The sequence below is a fragment of the Lepisosteus platostomus genome, chromosome 5 (genome assembly GCF_059453375.1).
Source record: "Lepisosteus platostomus isolate fLepPlt1 chromosome 5, fLepPlt1.hap1, whole genome shotgun sequence".
NCBI lineage: Eukaryota > Metazoa > Chordata > Actinopteri > Semionotiformes > Lepisosteidae > Lepisosteus > Lepisosteus platostomus.
This window is the reverse complement of record NC_142615.1, coordinates 44,031,932-44,046,590: the sequence shown is the minus strand read 5'-3', so window position 1 is coordinate 44,046,590 and position 14,659 is coordinate 44,031,932. Positions and strand designations below refer to the sequence as shown.

Sequence of the window (14,659 nt, the reverse complement as noted above, 5' to 3'; positions counted from 1 at the left end):
TCTAAATAATACAAACACAAACACCCGTTGTAAGCGTCTGACCATTGATACTCTTGAATTACAGTATAAGCCCGTACACACGCTGGCAGGCAGTTCAGCGAATATGATGCCCCTGCAGGGGCCGAATATTAGACAGACGTATACATACAGTCATCGTGTGGAGTTTATTCCTCCTCTGCCGCAGTCTTTGCCTCTTGTCACATTTGCGCTTAATTGTCGATTTTTTGTATAGAACACCGAATATCTTGAGGAAGCCTGTCAAGCGAAGACTGATGGATTATTGAGGTGCAAACACTGGTTCAAAATCAACACCCTCTGCTATTGCCGTTGTTTCTTTGAAAGTTTCTTCAAATTCCTCATCTGACCTTCAATATCAAGGGATATTGAGCATAATACCATACAAATTGTAACTTTCTTTTGATTGCCAGTTTTATTAAAATGCCATCCCCTTTTACAGTTATTTTAGATGTTTGGCAAGGCGTAATATTCCCCCTCTCACCCTCAGCTAAAATATTTTAAAAGTACAACAACATTACATTATATTGAACAGCGTTTATGTTAACATTTATATTCAAATTAAGGTAAATATACGAAAATATTAAAATAGAACTCCGGCGATCTGTTGTTTTTGCTTGTCAAGTTCTCGAACAATTTTGCATTGTTTTTTAAATTACTTTAGCTGAAGATGCAACGGGAGCATAAGTGAATTCTCCCGCCACTCACTGGAACATATAATTCCATGGGTGAATACTAACTGCTTGCAAGTTGCCAATGTCGGTAATTATTGGACATTCCCGGTAATGTTGACTCTGGTACTCAATTGTTTACTACTGCAAATATCAAAATAGTTCAGGTTTTGCGGAACAATTAAATTTTTGCGGTGATGATGTTAACTATAGGAAGAAGTGCGTCCCTGGGTGGGATCAAAAAACCCACCTGGGGGTTAATAGCCGAAAACGCTAACCGATTGCACCACAGAAATGCTTGCACCTTGCTTTTTTTTCATTTACATACTTTTGGTGAACAAAACAATTCGCTCGCATTTCATCTTTCGCAAGCTATATGATTTAAAAAAAAAACAAGTTTTTCTGCAAAGGAAATGAATAAACGCATTAAACCAAATCAAGACCTCTTTGAGTGTCCCAAATTACATGTTCTGTAAAACAAGACAGGAAAAAAAAAAGGTACTGCTGGAATTCGGATCCAGGATCTCCGCTTTATGAAACAGGTGTTTAACCAGCTTTACCACAGCGCCGGCAGAACACTTTTCTTATACAGATGGGTACCCACCCTCAAACCCTTGTTCTCTCGCTACTTTACCTTTGCCTACTGCCCTGTCTCTCTCACACCTGAAGAAGGCTCCACGGGCGAAACGTTGTGTTCTCTTTCTTCTTTTTTTCAGCATGGAATAAACCTATTACCTATTCTTATACAGCCGCTTGGACACACCGCTCTGAGACATCTGAGGTCGATGTGCTGAGCCTGGTCGCCGAGCAAAATCATGCCCAAGGGGGGAGGCTCTCATGACGAGGTGGCCGAGTGGTTAAGGCGATGGACTGCTAATCCATTGTGCTTTGCACGCGTGGGTTCGAATCCCATCCTCGTCGGTTTATGTTTTCGACTTGTGATCCGTTTCTAAGTCGGACTTGCTTTCTTTAGCTACTGTAGTAGAGCAGTAATATTTCTAGCGTTGGCTGACATGGCTTACAGCAGTAGCTGACAGATATAGTCTCTTAATATTTAGGTTAAATTTATGCTTTGTACTGCTTTCACCTGATATTAATAGTAGTCCTGATGAACAATTTAGGGACATGGCGCATCTTGAAAATGTTCTTGTTAATTTCAGTTTGGAAAAGATGCACTCACCAGAAGCAGAAACTGGTCATATCTGCAAAATGCGCAATGCAATAGCAATGTCTTGCTATGAGTCCTTACCTGTTACAGGAGGCGTTGTAGGACTTTTTTAGTTCAGAAAAAGCTATCAATTCATCTTACATTTCTACTCCATCAATATTAGCAATGCTATCTTTACTAAGCTCTAAATATAGCTCTAAATAAATGCTAATTTTAAAATACATTTTAAAATAAATGCTATTCCATATGTTGTAACTTTGTGGTATTTAGAATTTTTATCTGAGGATGCAAGGGAAAGTATTATACAACTGTGAAAGAGGCTTGTATTTTAATACAATTTTCAATCAAAAGAAAACTAAAGTTCCTATGATATTACCGTCAATATCCCTTGATATCAACGTTCAGTTGAAAAATTTGAAGAAACTCTCAAACAAGCAACTGCAGTAGCAGAGAGTTTTGATTTAAACCGATGCTTGGAGCTCAATACTCCATTCATCCTTGAAAGAAGCAAAGACAGGGATATTTTGAGTGTCTCCATGATCCTCTTCTCAATCCAAAAGAAAGGTTTTATATGATCCTGATCCCACTAGAAAAAGGGTCAATTTCAGCCTGCACTGATGTCCCTTAAACGTTTTATAAGAACTCTGGACGTTTATACAGTGGAAGCCTGGTCCATTTCTTCTTCTGAACGAGACTATGGGAGTGAGTATTTTGATGTCGAACTGGGATTTAAATAAAGAGGAACACTACACTAAACTGGGCTACACGTGTGACAAAGCGTTTACTTTCTGACCTCTCGATAGCTCAATTGCTAGATCTTAAGACTATAGACAAAAACAGTGGGCATTTCTTATGTCCCTGGTTTGAATCCAGCTCGAAGGATGGTGTTTTCTTGTTCCTTAATGAAAAAGTGAAAATTGCGAATTTGTCTTTCACTTTGACGTTCACCCGAAAGCTCAGTATACAAAGAAGTAGAGGCTCCTGTTCTGGATCCTAATCCTAATCCTCACGTCTGATTGTTTTGCTTAGACCTTTAAAATGTACAATGTGGACTGTTTGCTCTTCCTAACACAATTAAAAAGCCGCCGACAAACTTACCGATCGGGAGTTTAGTTCAGTGATAGCGCGCACTTAAGACGCTCCGTTATCTATCGCCGGCATCTCGAAAAAGATGTTGGCACGCCTGTAGCGTTTACACGAAACCTCTTAGAGTTGCGAGAATACTTCCTTTGTGTATAAAATACATTGTGAATGCTTTCTCAGCCTTTACTTTTTCGTTTTTATGACATTTTTTTACCAAGCATGAATATTCTTTTGTCCATATCTCCCCAATGGAAGCACAGAACGCCTTCAAACCAAATTCATTTTAAAGACCACACCTTGTGGATATTTCCACAGCCTTTACATCAAACTATCAGTGAGCTAATTATCTTTTTTTAAACCTCCGGTTTTTCATCAATGCGTAATTACGCACGAACTGGAACCCGGGGGACCGCTGTGTGCACACGTTCACAACATGAGAAATACTGTTCAATACGGCTTCGTGCGAAAAACCCATATATGACCATAGGAAGCAGAACAGCGCAGTCTCCAATTACCCAGACTGTAAGCATGGGATTAAAGCTTTGTTTGATTTCTGAAACCCTTCCTTTACGTCCTGTTTTCATTCAGGTAAGGGTCAACTATATTCACAATACTACTGACAGCAGCAAGATTAAAATATTCTTTACTCAGCGGCTTATTAAAAACAGCTCCCATGATGTTCATACCGACTTTTTACACAGAACACTGACACAGCTTTGTGTTCTGAATCTCTTTTTCTTATGCTTTTATTTTATGTGGCACAATGCACTGGTATAGGGGTATTCTGTTCACAAACCAATAGCATTTAAACCAAAGCACCCACAATGCTGAAAGTAAGTGTTTTGCACACTAAGCAGGTCCTCTGACTTTTCCCAGCTTTGTTTTGGGTTGTGGAACCTTTTATTATTTTATGATTTTCTGAAGATAACACTACAGGTAATACACTGGGATAGGTGGGTTGACTTCATGGCTCAATAGCATTCAAATACAACAGCCACACTGCTGAAACCAAGTGTTTTCCACACCAGACAGGCCCCCTAACCTTATACAACCTTGCTGTGGCTGTGGCCCCTTTCTTTATTTTGTAATGATTTTCGGAAGATAACACCACAGGTAAATACAGTGCGATAGGTGGGTCTTCTTCATGGCTCAATAGCATTTCAAATACAACAGCCACACTGTTGAAATCAAGTGTTTTACACACCAGACAGGCCCCCTAACCTTATACAACCTTGCTGTGGCTGTGGCCCCATTCTTTATTTTGTAATGATTTCCGGAAGATAACACCACAGGTAAATACAGTGCGATAGGTGGGTCGATTTCATGGCTCAATAGCATTTCTAATACAACAGCCACACTGCTGAAATCAAGTGTTTTACAAACCAGACAGGCCCCCTAACCTTATACAACCTTGATGTGGCTGTGGCCCCTTTCTTTATTTTGTAATGATTTTCAGAAGATAACACCACAGGTAAATACAGTGCGATAGGTGGGTCTTCTTCATGGCTCAATAGCATTTCAAATACAACAGCCACACTGTTGAAACCAAGTGTTTTACACACCAGACCGCCCCTCGAACCTTATACAACCTTGCTGTGGCTGTGGCCCCTTTCTTTATTTTGTAATGATTTTCGGAAGATAACACTACAGGTAATACTGTGCGATAGGTGGGTCGACTTCATGGCTAAATAGAATTTCAAATACAACAGCCACAGTGCTGCAACCAGGTGTTTTACACACCAGACAGCTCCCCTAACCTTATACAACCTCGCTTTGAGTTGTGGAACATTTCTTTCAAATCACTTGGGTTCATCAATCATTTGATCATTTTTCAGCATGGAAGAAACCTATTACTTGTGAACTTGAACTTGAACTTGAATTTGAATTTGTCTTTCACTTAGACGTTCTTCGAAAGCTCAGTAAACAATAAAGCGTGTTTACTGAGCAAGAGACTCGTGTTCTGAATTCTCATCAGATTAACCGGTAATACAGCTACTAATAAAGGTTTACATTAATCTTAATTATTAATAAATAACACTTTTATTAATAAAGACATGTATTGATCAAATTCATTGTGAATAGTTGTGGTGTCTAGAAAACAATTTTAGCTAAATATTTTAAGCGAGTGGTGAATACTGTATGTTCCTTACTTTGTGACCATATTATTTCCACTACTGAACAGTTCAAAAGCGATCGACGGTTCCACTACTGAGCTACTTAAACCCTGTGAAGAGGTGGTTTAAGTTAGTCTCCTACATCAGTAAGATCTAATGGTCAGCATGTGTGGGGTCCTCTCAATAGAAAAAAAAATACTTGTAACCCGAAAACACAACAACCACAATGCGAGAAGCCTTCCGGGAACCTCGGTAAATCACTGTAGTAGTCTAAAGACTACAAAAAATACAATTAAAAAATACTTAACGGAACAACTTCAAAACAAAAATAACATTAAAAACAAATCTGGGAAACAACAAAAACAGAATCTAATGCGAGAGCTTTTTCAAGTCTTCGGTACCCCATTGAACTTGAACTTGAACTTTATTGCCATATGTAACCGGTACTGGTACAATGGAATTCTTACAGAAAGTCTCTCGATTGTAAAACAAGTGTAAAAAACAAAACAAAGTGCAAACAGTGCATCAAGACAATGTACAAACAAACAATAGACAATGTGCAAGTAAACATGTAGACAGTTTGAATGTAAACAACACAGATGTGTAAACAATGATTGGAGATGTGCAATTGATAAGAAATCATAAAGAGGTAGATGGTCATGGTGTAGGTGTGGTCCGAGGGGGATGGCTAAATGTGTTCGCCAGTCTCACTGCTTGTGGATAGAAGCTATTGAAGAATCTTGTGGTAAGTGTCCGTATGCTCTTATATCTCTTGCCCGAGGGCAGTGGGGTGAAGCGCTCCTGCCCGGGGTGGTGACTGTCCTCTGTGATGGCCAGAGATTGTTCCTTGGAGATTACCATCTGCTGATAAGATATGATCACTATATTGACCATATACAATTTCTTGCATAAGGAAATTCATATTTTGCATACACCGATCTCCCCGGAGTCCCAAGTGATTCTGGTTTTGGAAAGCTAAAGGACAATGAACTTCACGATACCAGGGGGACAGTGGGTGGTCAAGTCTCCCCTAAACAATGTCTCTTGTCAGATTATGATGTCAGTGCATTTAATAATGTTGTTGAACTCTCTTTAGCCCAAATACGGAGGAGCTCAGACCCAGAATGTTACACATACTGACAGAGAGTGATCTCATTATGTGTGTTTGGATTTTAACAACTATTATTATTGTTTGCTAGAACCAAAACAATCTATGTTAGACATTTTCATCTTCAGCCAAAAATACAAACCTGTGTACGTAGTGTGGTGCAGGTTCTTGTCCCATCCTGCTCTTGGTCCAGGTTGGAGGGTTGCACCGATTCTGAATCTTGTAAGCTGGTATGGATGGGTTTGGGGGTGTTGATACCAGAGTGGTCCAGGAGGGGGATTCAGGTGTCTCTGGGGCATTCTTGTTTTTCTATGAGTTCAGGTTGATTCTGTTGGTTCTGTCATGAATCTCCCTCACGCAGGCAAGCGCTCCCGCATTCCCTCGAGCTCTCCCCATACCAAACGTGCACATGTCAATCAGTCCTCTACTTAAACCCTCATCTGTCCCCCGGTCATTGCTCACGATTGAGATTCTCTCCCGGAGCTTACCTACTAACTACGCCTTTGCCTTACTATGACTTCTCCCCTGGACCTCGACCCCGCTTTTCCGACAACTGCTTTAGCCACTCGATTTTGTACCTTCGCCTGTTTTACGCTTTCTCGGATCCTGACCCCAGCCTGTCTCTTCATTTACGCCTCTGCCTACCGACGCAACTTCTACGCCTTCCCAGACTCCGACCCCTGCCAGTCCCTCGACTACGCCTTCGCCTGTCGATTCTGTGCCTACGCCTGTACTACCCCTTCCCGGACTCGGGCCCCTGCCTGTTTACTCCGACTACGCCTGCGTCTCGCGCCAACGCTACCAAGGGCACCGCATTGGATCCCTATCCTCAGCAGTCAGCCCCTGCGTGACAGGTTCTGAGTGTCTTGGTTACATCCGTTTGTGTGTATAGATGAAAAAGCTATTGAAGAGCACCCCCACACCCCCCACCCGTCTCGGTGGAAGTTGCCATGTTCAAAAAATCCTAAAAAGATAATTAAAGTTGCACACAACAAAGCATGACTGTGAAAGGTCAGGAGGCCTGCCTAGTGAGCACAACACTTGATTACAGTCAAAAAAACAATTAAAAAATAAATAAATGTTCCACAACTCAAAGCGAGGTTGTATAAGGTTAGGTGAAATGTCTGGTGTAAAACACCTGGTTGCAGCACTGTGGCTGTTGTGCTACAAAATAAAGAAAGGGGCCACAGCCACAGCAAGGTTGTATAAGGTTCGGGGGGCTGTCTGGTGTGTAAAACACTTGGTTTCAGCAGTGTGGCTGTTGTATTTGAAATGCTATTGAGCCATGAAGACGACCCACCTATCCCAGTGTATTACCTGTAGTGTTATCTTCAAAAAATCATAAAAAAATAAAGGTTCCACAACCCAAAACAAAGCTGGGAAAAGTCAGAGGACCTGCTTAGTGTGCAAAACACTTACTTGCAGCATTGTGGGTGCTGTGGTTTAAATGCTATTGGTTTGTGAACAGAATACCCCTATACCAGTGCATTGTGCCACATTAAATAAAAGCACGAGAAAAAGAGATTCAGAACACAAAGCTGTGTCAGTGTTCTGTGTATAAAGACGGTTTGAACATCATGGGAGCTGTTTTTAATAAGCTGCTGAGAAAAGAATATTTTAATCCTCCTGCTGTCAGTAGTATTGTCAATATAGTTGACCCTTTTTGGAAAGCATTCTCAGCCCGAAACGCAAGCGAGACACCAGAAGGGGTGTGTGCAGGTTTCCGTAGTGTAGCGTGTATCATGTTTGCCTCACATGTGAAAGGTCCCTGGTTCAAAACCAGGCGGAAACAGCCTCTTTTTGAGTTCACAGAGGTCTTGAGCGACCGGTCATTTGTTCCCAGTGTATTTCTGGTGCCTTCATGCACTCTTGTACTAAGACCTGCAAGAACAACAGAAAGATTAGCATCCAGCGGGGGCCTCTTAGTGAGCCCAAGATCTCATCAAGAATCGGCTCCGGCAACAGGGCTGAGCGCATTGTTCCATTCTCCGACCACTCTCGGTGTAAACAAGTGCCTCCTGGTCTCTGCTTGAAATGCACTTTCCTGCGTTTGCTTTGGTGTAACTGGCTTCCCCTGCATGGGCGAATGTGAAGAAGATCCTTAGTAAGTCATTGAAGAAAACCGAGAAGAGGTCGGAGTGGCCTCTGTCATTCATCAATTGTATGCTAGAGCTTAAAAATTTGTGTAGGTAACAGTTTAAATGCATTTTTCCACTGTTTACAAATCATCAGTATGGTAACCACAGCAACAGGCGCCACGTCACTGTCCACGGCTAGGTGTCTCGCCTTCGTCACAAAGAGCGGTGTGACGTCACGGACAGCAACTAATACTAATATTAGTGTCTTCATGTTAATATTAGTGTGAGTGCAATCGGTAGTTTTAATATTAATGATAGTTTTCATGTGAGTATAAATGATGATAGTGCTATTGATTGTTTTAATGCTAGTATTCCTGTTAATATTAGTGATAATTACAGAGAAAAGGTTAGATTATTTACACTAGTAGTCATGTTAGTTTTAGTAATAGCATTACTGTTATTATTAGTATTATTAGTGTAGCAGTATTTTGTGTCAGTGTTAGGATGATAGTGTAAGGCTTAGTGATAGTGTTACTGTTGCAATATTAGTGGTATTTGAATTAGTGTTATTTATAGTGTATTTGTAGTTATGAGTGTATGTGTCTGTTTGTGTGTGGTGTTTGTGAGGAGTGTGTGGTGTCCGTCAGTGTGTGAGTGTGTGTTTGTGAGTTTGTGGATGTGTGTCTATAAGTATTCGTAGTGTCTATGTGTGTGTCTGTGAGTGTGTGTAGTGTCTGTGTGTGAATATTTGGATGTGGGTCTTTCAGTGTGTGATACTGTGTGAGTGTGTGTGCATATATCTGTCAGTGTGTGTGAGTATTTGTATAGGTGGGCTTGGGCTCCACTGCTGTGTCTGACAAAGGTGACCCATCAACAGGTGTTGAGGTCCAGAGTCACTTGTGAGCGCTTCCTGCTTTCACTTCAATGCGCGTCCTTATGTCGAGTCATGTGCCGTGCAGAGGCTCTGAAAGCGAGAGCAATGAAAAGGTGCACGGTGCTGTGAAAGAAGACACAGAGAAGTGAAAGGCAGTCCTTTCTCTAAGGAGGTAGAAGAAGAGTGACTCCCCATCGGGGAATCAAACCCCGGTCTCCCGCGTGACAGGCGTGGATACTTGCCACTATACTAACGAGGAAGACATCGCTCTTGTCAACCCCCGGCATCGTGTCCCGACCCACCGTGCTGGAAGCCGACGCGTGCTGTGATTCCTTTACGGAGCAGAAATGACAACCGAGGAGCCGAGAGATCATTTCAGCATTTCGCAGCAATTCAGCATTTCGAAAACACAAACGACCAACTCGGAATGACTTGCTTTTGACACTTTTCAAAGCGTTCTTTATGCACGACGACTGCGCCGCCTAGCAGATACAAATGGGTTGTACAACTTTGAACTAGCAAATGGAAGAGGGCTAAGTCCCCTCTCTTTTAGCCCAGGTTCGATCTGTCTCCCAGAATCACCAGGGCACACACACACACTGTCTTGTTTCTCGTACACGTATAGTGTAAAAATTAAGAACCCAGGACGAAGATGTGACACTCGAACAAACTCTTTATTATTTAACCTGTAACTCCGATCCAGTTAGCTCCTAAATTCACTATGACCTGTGACCCTGAGCAACCGTTATTCCCCGCTCAGCCCTCCATCAATCAACATGCAGTTTCACTGCTGACGCACACAAATATTACACCTTCTCCAGCTGTTATGAATCGCCTCTCTTCAAAGCCCGGTGTGTTTTTTTTTTTGGAGATGTTATATATTTAAGAAAGAGCACTGTGACGTCAGAGACACCAGCCAGAGCACCGGGATCAGAGAGCGAGACCGCGGGAGGCGCGCGGAGCGCACTGCGGAGAGTTATTGATCACTTATCTATCGACAACCTATTAATTCAACTGAAGAACTGTAGAATTAATGATTAACTTCACCGATTGGTGAGTACTGATTCTTTTCCCATTCTTGACCCTTTCCTATTATTTAGGAATTTAATCCTAGAGCTAGAGAATTATATTCCAAGTTGATAAATGTGTTTGAGTAACAGTTGAAATGCATTTTCCATTTGTTTACAAATCATAAGTATGGTAACCACGGCAACACGCGCCACGTCACTATGCCCGGCTAGGCATCTCGCTTTCGTCACAAAGAGCGGCGTGATGTCACGGACAGCTACTAATACTAATGCTAGTGTATTCCTGTTAATATTAGTGAGAGTACAACTGGTAGTTTTAATATTAATACAAACAATAAAATGATTAACTAGAAACAATCAGTTCTTGTTAATACAGCTGAACAGCTGTGATTTAAGGCCGCAATTCCTGCTGGGCTAGCATAAAAAAATGTAATATAATGATATGACAGCATATTTTTAGAGATATTTTAGAGTAAAATCTCTTCACTCCCCTGTCTTTAGGAAATGGGCCTGTTTCGACAGAGCTTTACTGGAACTGCAGGTCAGACTGTGCAGTGAGTTTGTGGTTTGTGCAGTGCAGTGTGATGAGGTATACAGGAAGACACATGGGGGAGCCCAGTGTTCAGATCTCTAGCGCTGTACAGAGACACACAGGGAGTCCAGTCAGAGCTCTATTGCTGTACAGTGAGACACACAGTGGAGCCCAGTGCTCAGAGCTCTAGTTCTGTACAGAGACACACAGGGAGTCCAGTCAGAGCTCTGTTCCTGTACAGTGAGGCACACAGAGCCCAGTGTTCAGAGCTCTACAGGGTGACAGGTCTTCTACCCACACAGCTGTCTCAGGGCTCTAACAGCTCTCTCAGTGTGTCTTTCATGGGCTGAACAGGAGGGGCTGTTCCTGTCAGAATGGAGGCTGACTCTCAGAGCTCCAGTGTCAGTATGAGGAGAAGCTCTCAGACCTGACTGCTGCCAGAGCCTCTGAGCCTGAGTGGCCATGAGCCCTGAGCTCCTCAGCAGCTGAGAAAAGCCTCCTGTCTCCTGTGGTCACAGTGTGGTTGAACACCTGCGCTGTCTTCATGCTCCTTCTCCTCTCTCTCCCACTTCCTGTCTCTCTCGCTGTGTGTGCTCTTATCTGTCCATCTCTCTCTCCTTTTCTCTCACTCTGACAGTCTGTGCAGAGTATCTGAATGGGATGTAACATTGATCGGCAAAGGAAAAGACTTCTCACAGGCAGAATAAAAAAATGTATCTCAGTCAGATTCACAGCTCAGACTCACACACAGAGCATTGGATCACTCAGTACTTTACCAAAACTCCTACCTCCTGAACAGACAGAAGCTCATCTCCATCCTTCTCTTTATCCTGACAATCTGAGTTCTTCAGTTGAATTGTATTCTACATATTAAAAACAGGGTCAAAATGGGAAAATAATTTGTTCTCACCAATCAGCGAAGTTAATCGATTATTCTAAGGTTCTTCAGTTGAATTAATTGGTTGTGAGTATTGCCACTCTTACCAGTGTATCATGATTCTCAGCAGCAGCAGACCAATGGTTGTGTCTACAATAGTGACCAGTTGACCAGTCTTTAGCTCTGAGCAGTGGGACTCAGATCACACAGAAGATCTGTCAGTGTGTGATTCCACACCAGCCCTGGGATTCAGCATCTCCCACACATCTCTCGCAGACAGTCTTATAAATATACAGTTAAACAGAGTGTGATAACAGTTATACAGTTAATTAAATCATCAAACTGGCTGAGGAGCGCTGGGCCACTGGACACGAGTTCCCATCGTTCCCCTGCAGGTTGCTGTAGTGTAGCGGTTATCACGTTCGCTGTGTGACTCTGTTGGTGAAGCTCTAATGTGCCTAGTCCTGTAGGAGGAGCTTCTCCCAGACAGCACTGTCAGTCTCACATTGCCCATCCTCTCCCTGAGACACTGACACAAGGAGGGTCGGGACCTCGGTTTTCCACCTCCCCCCGAAGGACGGCGCCTGTTTGTGCAGCAGAGTGTCGCCATCAGGATGCTGGGGCATAAGAAAGCCACACAGACCGCAGGGTGAGCGCTCCCTACTGGTCCCAGTCACACCTCTTGCAGGAGCAGCAGCAACCTGAGCTTTTCAGGGGGGAATCTCCCATCCGGGTGCCGGCTAGGCTCACACCTGCTGGGCTGCCGTGGGTGAGCCCAGTCGAGAGTCGCAGGGTGAGATCTAGTCAGCGGGGAGAAACGATACAAGCGAAGGATTACTCGGCTCCCAGCACTTGAAAAAGACCGACAAATGACTCGTTCCCGCCGGAGCTGAATGTACCTGCATGTATCGTGTCGTCTTCTTCCCCTGCCCTGCTGTGTTTGCTGTATTGTCTTTGAAGCCGGCCCCCGAGACGAGACGGGCTGTTCCTGTGCCCCAATTAACACTTTACAGGTGCCATTCCCCGGCATTGTGGCCATTGTCGGTGGTCACACGCGATAAGATAAGGTGGAGGAGAGCGGGGCATGCCCAGCACCAGACATTCAAGGAGGGGGCTGTGCGAGGTGAGGTGAGGTGCGACACGCCGGAGCCCCGACGCTGCTAATGCGGAGCACTTGTTGAACTGGCATTGAAAGGACGTGAGTGCACGGAGCGAGCCTTCCCTGCGGCGGAGCGTGGAAACTTTCTCACCGCGCTGCAGGAGTTGTGTGCGCCGCCGAGAGAACAGCACAGAAGGCAGCAGGCTCTGGAGAGCGGGTAAGAGACGGAGCCTTGTGGGCAGGCGAGCAGGCCCGTTTTTTGGAAATTGCTGAAAAGGCTCCGGTGTTTGTTCGGTGTGTGGTAATTTACATCTCTAAAGATCAAACCTGGACTGTGAACACTGACTCTATCATGAAGAAGGCTCAGCAGCGCCTTTATTTCTTGAGGTGCCTCAAGCGATGGGGGATGCCAATACATGTGTTGGTGAACTTCTACCGCTGCACCATCGAGAGCGTCCTCACCAACGGGATCACCGTGTGGTATGGCAACACCTCTTCGCGAGAAAGAAAGGCACTGCAGAGAATGGTCAATATGGCCCAGAAGATCATCGGCTGGGGTCTCACCGAGATTAAACAGCTCTATGAGGACCGCTGCCGTGGTAGAATTCTGGCCATCACAGAGGACAGTCACCACCCCGGGCATGAGCTCTTCACCCCACTGCCCTCAGGCTAGAGATATAAGAGCATATGGACACTTACCACTAGATTCTTCAATAGCTTCTATCCACAAGCAGTGAGACTGGCAAACACATTTAGCCATCTCCCTCGGACCACACCTACACCATCACCATCTACCTCTTTATAATTTCTTATCTATTGCACATCTCCAGTCATTGTTTACACGTCTGTATTGTTTACATTCAAACTGTCTACATGTTTACTTGCACATTGTCTATTGTTTGTTTGTACATTGTCTTGATGCACTGTTTGCACTTTGTCTTGTTTTTTACACTTGTTTTACAATCGAGAGACTTTCTGTAAGTAAGAATTCCATTGTACCAGTACCGGTTACATATGGCAATAAAGTTCAAGTTCAAGTTCAATGGGGTACCGAAGACTTGAAAAAGCTCTCGCATTAGATTCTGTTTTTGTTGTTTCCCAGATTTGTTTTTAATGTTATTTTTGTTTTGAAGTTGTTCCTTTAAGTATTTTTTAATTGTATTTTTTGTAGTCGTTAGACTACTACAGTGATTTACCGAGGTTCCCGGAAGGCTTCTCGCATTGTGGTTGTTGTGTTTTCGGGTTACAAGTATTTGTTTTTCTATTGAGAGGACCCCACACATTACTGTGGGACTAGTTAACTTAAGTTCTTACATTGTACCTGAAATTACCACATAAACTACTACTCTGTTTTTCTTTTTTTTAATAAAGGCACAAATGATGTTTTTTTTTCTTGTGGCTGATTGGCAATGTCCATACAACAGGTCATTGCTACGAACCTGGCTGCTGAAATTTGTCAGCAGCTCTGTACTAAACCTGTTCTCAATTGCAACAAACCTAAAATAACATCTGCTGACCATTAGATCTTACTGATGTAGGAGACTAACTTAAACCACCTCTTCACAGGGTTTAAGTAGCTCAGTAGTGGAACAGTCGATCGCTTTTGAACTGTTCTGTAGTGGAAATAATATGGTCACAAAGTAACGAACATACAGTATTCACCACTCGCTTGAAATATTTAGCTAAAATTGTTTTCTAGACACCACAACTATTCACAATGAATTTGATCAATACATGTCTTTATTAATAAAAGTGTTATTTATTAATAATTAAGATTAATGTAAACCTTTATTAGTAGCTGTATTACCGGTTAATCTGATGAGAATTCAGAACACGAGTCTCTTGCTCAGTAAACACGCTTTATTGTTTACTGAGCTTTCGAAGAACGTCTAAGTGAAAGACAAATTCACTATTTTCACTTTTTGTTTAAAGAACACTTTTATCACATGTTCTGCACTCCCGATGGTGTTTAGCGGTGCTCTTTTCTACACGCCTGATTTGAGGATCCCCAG

The 14,659-nt window shown here is 43.0% G+C and overlaps 2 protein-coding genes and 1 non-coding gene across 3 annotated transcripts in view; all 3 read left to right on the top strand.

Annotated features, from left to right (window-relative positions):
- The window catches only part of LOC148666845 (zona pellucida sperm-binding protein 3-like), a 779,162-nt gene that overhangs the window by 9,707 nt on the left and 754,796 nt on the right, over positions 1-14,659 (top strand). The window lies entirely within an intron of this gene.
- Positions 1-14,659, top strand: part of LOC148666950 (uncharacterized) — a 34,708-nt gene that overhangs the window by 17,153 nt on the left and 2,896 nt on the right. The gene's annotated exons all lie outside the window — the stretch shown is intronic.
- Positions 1,526-1,607, top strand: trnas-gcu (transfer RNA serine (anticodon GCU)). Its single transcript has one exon. It is a non-coding gene; the product is annotated as a tRNA-Ser (tRNA).